Here is an 8,634-nt window from a genome sequence, read left to right on the forward strand (position 1 = left end):
AAAATCAACAAGTAACATCAGTAGGCAATAATCGATTATGGTCGGTCACTGCATGGATGCAGAATGGTCCAAGTCCGCATCACAATGCGTCGATGCAGTGATTAATATCAACACCACTACTGGACTAGGAATGTATTTAGTCGAGGGCAGATCTACTTATTTCTAAATAATGTCTTCTTTAATCTAGAATACACCCTTTTACACCTCTAAAAATGAGTTTTTAAAAGTGTAAACAAGGTCATGTTTTGCAAAAAAAAAGGAAGAAAGAAAATCTTAGTCCCAGTAAGACAGAGGCAATCCTGTGTAATACAGTGCATGATAGCAGCTACCCATTACATTTGCCAATGCCTCAGGATTGCAGACATGTTTCATGGGGAATATAAATGCTCCTTTAGCTGATGGAACACTCTCATAAATCTCAAAGAAAGATTTCAATGGCCCATTTATGACCCAAATCTACCTCGATAATTTACTTCTAATCTACACTCCTGTTTCTGCGGGATAAGACATTCCCCAGCTCCAATATAAAATCTGGCCAAAGTCACTTATACGAGGCCGTAGCTCCCTGTCAGCAACTGTTTTACATGTTTTGTACCGGCGACGCTGGCAAGCTCTATTTCCAAACTGTACGTACAAAGCCTTTCGCAGATCATGTTTACTCTGAAACTTCAAATATGTCTAATGCATAAGGAGCAGACAAGGCAGTTAGTTGACAGTCAAGCCAAATGGTCCACAGAATCTCAGATGGGAGCGACATTATAAAAGACCTCCTGCAACCATACAAACGGTCCTCGTTTAAATGGTAAGCAAGCAACACGACTCTTGTGATGTCTCGCCCAAAAAATAATAAATGAAACTTTGATCACATTTTCTTCTTACTGCCATTCACAATGCAAGAAAAGAACCAAAGCCTCCAAGAGCACAGCTCTCCTTTATTCCGCCTCTTTATCACTCTTTGTCCCCACTGCACCGCTATGAAAAAAACTTAAAATTGAAAAAGTATCATGTCGTCTGGACTTTTTATCAGATAAAAGCATGTCACAATGAACTGGGACACAGAGTAGAGTAGGGAGTCTGGCTGTACAGGGTGTGTGATGTGTGATGTTTTCCTTTTTATCAGTAATTTTTTTCACCTATACTTCAATCTGTAGTGAAGATAATGTCATACAATGAGTGTTAAACAGAGCACGCCCATATATTTAACCGCTAATGCCCAGGTGCATCACATTCTATATCTACATTATACAGCTTATCTATGCATATACAATTTATTCTGGATAAATGGAGGCACATTTTGGCTCTCAACGTGTTGCCGTTCTCAAACTCCCTTTGCTTTGGGAAACAACAACAAACTTCGAGCTAGCAAGCTACACGCTGAAAATGGCAACTTTGGAAGAAACAAGGCAGGCCTGCTTGGTTTTTTCGGCGAATGGATGTAAAGACTTACTAAGAATGTTTACAGCACTTACTCTCTAACTGGGATGTTTTGGGACTGATTGGCGGGATTTCTGTGGACGAAGTACAGAGAGCATCGAGGATTTTTAGTCATCAAATTATTCGAGTTACTCGAGGAATCGTTTCAGCCCCGCAGTTTCACCGCGTCAAAAAACAACGCGACATTTTTATTCACTACCTTTTTTTTATTACATGTATGTTGACGTGTACAGTCAATATAAAAGAAATGAGCAACAACACCAAAACCTCTATATGAAAACCAGCTAAAACCAGTGAAAACAGCTCCTAGTTTGCCAGTTGTCGTATTAATGCAAAGCACTGACTGTCAGAGCAGTCAGAAGTACTGAATGTCAAAGCAAGCAATGGAAAGATTTGTCATTGTAAACAGAGCTCAAAGAAATTGTGATACATCGCAGTCATCAACGCAGTGTGATATAAACCAAACGTGGGCAGACAGTAAAAGCTACTCACGGCTTTGTGTGGACAGGGGACGCTAGCTGTCCACCACCAGAATGCATCATCTGCAGGGAAAAGCTGCACAATGCAGTATTTATGCGGTTGAACCTCAAGAGACAACTCAAGACAAAGCACCTCTTTAGCATGCCATAGATTTGGAATATTTCAAGGGACTAAGAGAGGTTAATGAAAAACGGAGCGAGTTCGTAATGTGTGAATGCTTGCTGTCCTTGAAAGCTGAATGCAAGCACATTATACTTCTGAACATTGTGTTAGGACACAATCGTTAGCCTGTTTTTATGAAAACAGCTGATATGGGGTCATATCGTGAGTTACAAGGTAATGGAGCCTTTTATACATCGTGGTGTTTCTTTAGAAATAAGAAATGGACAAATAGTCTTTAAATGCCCCAACCTGTGATTGGCTGCAGCCGGGGAACCATGTGAAATATAAGGAGCCGAGACGGCGGCCGTCTGCGGACAGCAGGCGTTCCTCATCCTCCTCATCTCCCAAATGGCCACACTTCTGCTTTTGTTTAACCTCGTTTCAGATTAGGTACTGCTTCTTTTGAACAGTAAGGGTGGACGGCTAGGTGTGGTAATCTTGTTTTCTCCTGTTTATTTAGTTAGGGAGCCAAGTCATATTCTTATCGCCTAGACAGGATCAATGTGTTTGTTATTATGGTGGTAGGCCACGCTGAAGCCTTGAATAATGTATCTATATATATGTTATCTATAGATGTTGATTGTTTTGTTTGCTATTATGGTGGTAGGCCACCCTGGAGCCTTGAATAATGTACCTATATGTGTTATCAATAGATTGTCTGTTTAATGTAAAAAAAAACATTTTTTTTGATATTCAAACATTTTATTGTTTGTGACTTGGGAGACGGGGAAGATGGGGCCCTAGTTGTTGTTGTGTTGTGTTGTTGTGTCCTGGGCTCCCCTAGCCTGGGGCGTAACACCCATCTAAGCGGTTTTACCCTGCACTTTGAAAAATGACACCAAACTGGTCCTGTCCCAGAGCGTTAAAAAGTGACGCTAGGAGTTCCAACTCAGCGTGTCGAAGAAGGACACCGAAGGGCTGCTTCTGACGGAGACACTACAGGAGACTTTATGCTTGAGTAACAAAACGGCAAAGGCACCTGACCAAGCGCCATTTCTCGGTGCGCTGGGGGTGAGAATGTGTTGCAGGCATAGTAGTTGAGCTTGCATATTTGCATACCAAAGAAAACTGGACCATCGGCCTTGGTGGAGGTCTCGAGTGCCCTTCTGGTTCACAATTTATTTTAAGTTCTGAATAACAATAGGCCAATATTACTTCACTGCATTTTATATTAATTCATATACATCATATATGTGACATATGATGTGTGTGTGTGTGTGTGTGTGCGGTGGGGGGTACATGAAGCGGTGCCATGATGAAAACAAAATCACTATGAAGGGATTTTATGGTTTAACAAATGTTTAGGAAAGTATTAAAGTGTCTATCCTACGCCGTGATGTTAGCCAGAACTGTATGAATTGGAATGCTGCTCTTTACAGTAGAGAGCAGCAATGTCACTGCCAAGCATCCATTTACAGTATGTGCTAAGAAGATAAGCAGGATGGCCTTAAAATGTCACCCCACTCCTGTTAACGTTATATTACAAAGCAAAGAGACCCTGACAAAGAACATACACAGCTCAATACGACATCAGAGCTCTATGTGTGAGTGCTATCATGGCTGCTCCCATAATCAAATAAAAAAAACCACTCAACAAAAGTCACTCAACAATAAGAAGTTGCATGTGCATTGGGAGGATCTCGGCTGAGGGGGATTTGAAATAGGGGGTAAAATAGGGCTGTACAATTAATCGAATTTTAATCACGATCACAATTTTGGCTTCCCACGATCAAATGCGTCATTTCATAGAACGCTCCGGGGTTTTTGCAAAGCCGATCTCCCGCTCCGTAAACCACTGTCTGATCGTGAGCCAGTCAGAGTTGTTCCCTCCACCGTGCAGGGCAGAGGACAGAGTAACGGGAGGAAAACTCAACAGATAGCAGTCGGTTATACGTCGGTCTCAAGGTTTACCAGTTTACCAGTAAACGCAACACTTTGTCCCGTCTGTTGTTTTTCAGACAACAGCAGTGACCAGTGCTAGTCGGTGCTAGTTAGCGTCTGTTAGCTAACAGGGCTCAAGGGGTAATATTTTTCCCAGGTCGCACCGGTGCAAACAAACAAACCAATGTTGTTTATATGGATATGGTTTAATTTTGCGTTACATGACCTATTTCTTCTGTAAAGCCGTGCCTGTGTTGGCTCTCTCCTCTACTCTCTCTCCTATTACTCTCTAGCTCTTTTAATCGGTTATTGTTGAAAACAAGGGAAGGAGCTTTCTCAGAGATACATTGTAAAAAGATATATATATATATATATATATATATATATCCTATTCCATTTATTTCAGATAGCTACTTTTCATTTACATGTGTTGCAGCTGTATGTCTATACAACACACAACTTCAACATAAGAAGACTGTAGCATAATATGGATGTGAAAGCAGTTCTAAATACCCTATGTGACACTAAAATTTGTTTTGGTTAAAATCAACAAATAATCGTGATAATTAACCGTGATCTCAATATTGATCAAACTAATCGTGATCATCCTTTTGGCCATAATCGTGCAGCCCTAGGGTATAACTACACAATAATAATATTATATAATGATATCTCAACAGACAGCGGATATGGAGCCTTACTGTTACTGTTGTCTGTAGATGCTCGGGTGTCTTTGCTGTGCTTCACTCATCTAAAGGCAGACGGGTGCTCATTAGCGCTGCATCGTCTGTGGGCAGGAAGATATCAGAAAGAAGACAACGTTAGGTCCAAGCTTTTAGAGATGAAAAAGCAATGCTGCAAGTCGACCCTCCGCGCTGACTACATGGAGCAATTTAATCCAATCCATACAGTTATTTTACCAATCACTGCTCCTTTCTTCTCTGCTCATTCAACTGTTGCCCTTTCAATTATCCTTTGGTCGAACCATTGAACAGTAGTTTGTTCTCCATGTACAAAACTCACCCTATGTGTGGGGGGAGAAAACCATACAGCATAGCATCGCAATATTTTCTTTGGCAATGCTACACAATATCAGTTTCAGTCTTTTATTACATAAATTGCGCATGAGAATTTAACTTTTTGGGGACTAGACAAATACAAGCATTGTTTTATTAGTCCACTAGATGTTTAGGTTGAGGGTTTTTTTTCTGGTGAGGTCCAAAGGGGTGACTGTCAGCTTGCTCAAGCAAGTTGGTAGAAAAAAGGTGGCGGCATTAGAGAAAGAAATGAGGAATGCACAGCGTTTATATATATAAAAAAAAAAAAAGTTATTGCCATATAACGCAGAATATCACAGTATTTAGCATCGCAGTAAGATCGTATTGTGACATAAGTCCCGTGATAATATTGTATCGTAAGGTCTCTGGCGATTTCTACCCCCACCCTTCATACAAAATATCATCTATTTGTAAAGAGGACTTTTTACAAACTAACAGCCGTAAAGCTCCCATGACATGATGCTTTTTGGATTCTTTTATATAGACCTTAGTGGTCCCTAATACTGTATCTGAAGTCTCTTTTATATAGACCTTAGTGGTCCCTAATACTGTATCTGAAGTCTCTTTTATATAGACCTTAGTGGTCCCTAATACTGTATCTGAAGTCTCTTTTATATAGACCTTAGTGGTCCCTAATACTGTATCTGAAGTCTCTTTTATATAGACCTTAGTGGTCCCCTAATACTGTATCTGAAGTCTCTTTTATATAGACCTTAGTGGTCCCTAATACTGTATCTGAAGTCTCTTTTATATAGACCTTAGTGGTCCCCTAATACTGTATCTGAAGTCTCTTTTATATAGACCTTAGTGGTCCCTAATACTGTATCTGAAGTCTCTTTTATATAGACCTTAGTGGTCCCCTAATACTGTATCTGAAGTCTCTTTTATATAGACCTTAGTGGTCCCCTAATACTGTATCTGAAGTCTCTTTTATATAGGCCTTAGTGGTCCCTAATACTGTATCTGAAGTCTCTTTTATATAGACCTTAGTGGTCCCCTAATACTGTATCTGAGGGGCAGCAAGGTTGAGGGGGGAGGTGGCCTTCACCAACTGCCATGATGTCGCACTCTTTCTCACGGGTGGGCCAAATTCTCTGGGTGGGCAAAGCAGAGAAAGGGGAGGTAACCTTTCACCAATCACAGTTGTGATGCGGTCTGCATCACCGCAACATGTAGTTACAGTTTTTGAGAGGTGCATGTTAGGCTGCGGGGAAGGGTCCGGCGTAGAGTCGGTATCTGCACGTACCTACATACACACCCACGGCAACGAGTTAACGCAGAAGCCTAAACTGACCTTAAGACTGCCAAGTGGAAGAAGCATAAACCTACAAGCTCACCAAGTATATACTATAAGTATGTCATTCCGGTGTACACTTTTTTACAAAGTGTTCACGAAGTGTGAAGACCAGACAAGACAAAGTCCAAATGAACAGAGGGTACAGGCAGGAAAGGTTTGCATAACAAAACAACTAGACAAAAAAATAGAATCTGACAATATATTCAACCACAGTTATTATGTAAGCGTGTGCTTGATGACTGAGGTGCCGACTCAGCTCTTTCCACTGGTTGCACATAACAAATGCTTCTTGTTTAAGCACAATAAACTGGGCCTTCTGTCCAATACTATAAAGCCCTTTTCCTCATATAAGCTATTAAATTTATAGCACAGTGTCAGCTATGGAGATTTGTGAGCTGTCACGGTTTATTAATAGTTTAAAGAAAGCAAACGATCAATCACTCTTAAAAAAACAACAACGCAACGTTGAAGGGAACAAAAGTCAATGAAATGCTTTTTCTGGCAAATCTGAAATCAAAACGCACAAGTCCAAGTCCCTAGAAGGCTATATCTCCTTTGTCTTCATGCAGTCCCGTAACCTGTCTTCCAACAGGACATTTCAGAATTGAGACGTTAGTTAATGAGTACCTTAAAGGACACACTCCTTTCAAGATTAAAGTGGTTGTACTAAACTCACTTGATAAATGAGGGCCACCATTTTCCATTATGTGTTTCCGTGTAGTATTGAGTGGTAATCATGAAGGCCCTGAGGAGTTTGTAGGAAAGGACATTCAGAGACAGATCTAAAGGGTCAAGAGTAATACATTTGGAAGGGCTTGCATTAATGAGAGCTGAGGGAGTACCGTATGCACGATTGTGTTGCTATTTCCTGCAGATCATCCATGCATGCACACATTTTGAAATTTTAAAATGAGTAAGCAAGGCATTGGAGACAAAACAAACATATTGACCTGAATATAAGTGAAAAGGTGAGGTTGGCCTGTATTCGGGGTCTAGACTTTTAAACACCAATATACATTGGGTTGGGGTGGCAGTAGCTCAGTTTGTAGGGAGTCGGGTTAGGAACTGGAGGGTCGCTGGTTAAAGTCCCAGTACGGACCAAAGTACAGCGTGTGGATTGGTAGCTGGAGAGATGCCAGTTCACCTCCTGGGCACTGCCAGGCGCCCTTGAGCAAGACACCGTACCCACCCCCAACTGCTCAGGGCACTGGTCCAGCACTGGCAGACACCTCTCCATTTGTGCATGACTAGGTCCTAAGCTTGTGTGTGTATTTCCAGCCTATGTTTAGTGATTACTAACAAACAGAGTGTAAATTGTAATTTCCCCAGTGGGGATCAATAAACAGAATGAATTATTAAATTATCACATCCACAACAACAGATGGCGCCTAATAGCAGTAACCAGAAAATAGCAAAAACCTGACAATTTGATTGGTCCGAAGAGCTCTAATTCGAGCACAGTTGCTCCCCAACGGATCAAGTCCAGACCAAACTACCCGACCTCAAACGTTGTGGGCGGGGCTAAGTTAGGTTGGCATCCAGCCTAATATTCCACTGAATAATGTGGGAGAATACACAAACACACAAATGCCACTTTGATCTGCCTTCAAGCAATGACTTCAGCTTCATGTAACAGAACGGGAAAAGAGGAGTATTGTGTGAAATACATGTAAAACATAATATTACTAATAATTTTACTAACAATTTGATTATTGTAATCAGTAGGGCTGTGTCTCAAATCGCGCACTTCCCTTAGTGCACTTACAGAAGTACCCTGCGTGCCTACCTCTACTTGTCTTGTAGTGCGTAAATTTTGACAGATGAGTTTGTCTCAAATCGCGCACTTCCTGTGCCCTTACCGGAAATGACGATCACATTTCATCCCTTCTTCTTCTGTACAATTGGGAATTTCACCAGGGAGAGCATTCCAGTCTGCTATTGTGTTTCGCGAAAAATTTTTCCTGCTTTGTTTTTGATATTTTAACAAAAATAATGTGATGTTTATATTTGCTCCGTGTCACGCCAGGATGACGATTGCGACACCGCAGTCATGTCACCCCCCCCCCCCCCCCCCCCCAATTAGCTGAAACTGTACACACAACTGTATCGTAATATTCGTTCTTGTTACTGCACTCTTAATTCATTAATTAACTATTCTTTGCAGTCCACTCTTTTATGTATAATACTTTTCTGCTCTAAAAATAAGTAATTTCATATCATTACGTTACTGTTCATTTTAATGCTCAACGGTTTCATGAAGACATTGTTGCCCATAGATAAGACTGTTGTTATGAAGCATTGCCCCTTACAACTTACCTAATA

General features: G+C 41.0%; 1 protein-coding gene across 5 annotated transcripts in view; it reads right to left on the reverse strand.

Annotated features, from left to right (window-relative positions):
- The window catches only part of gulp1a (GULP PTB domain containing engulfment adaptor 1a), a 110,583-nt gene that overhangs the window by 57,739 nt on the left and 44,210 nt on the right, over positions 1 to 8,634 (reverse strand). For 4 of the 5 annotated variants that reach the window (XM_032529878.1, XM_032529873.1, XM_032529879.1 and 1 more), the window contains exon 2: positions 4,659 to 4,744. The exons of the other annotated variant lie outside the window; for it this stretch is intronic. The gene's annotated coding sequence lies outside the window, so the exon portion shown is untranslated. The remainder of the gene's footprint in view (positions 1 to 4,658; positions 4,745 to 8,634) is intronic. 5 annotated transcript variants of the gene reach the window in all.

This window comes from Etheostoma spectabile, chromosome 11 (assembly GCF_008692095.1).
Source record: "Etheostoma spectabile isolate EspeVRDwgs_2016 chromosome 11, UIUC_Espe_1.0, whole genome shotgun sequence".
Lineage (NCBI taxonomy): Eukaryota > Metazoa > Chordata > Actinopteri > Perciformes > Percidae > Etheostoma > Etheostoma spectabile.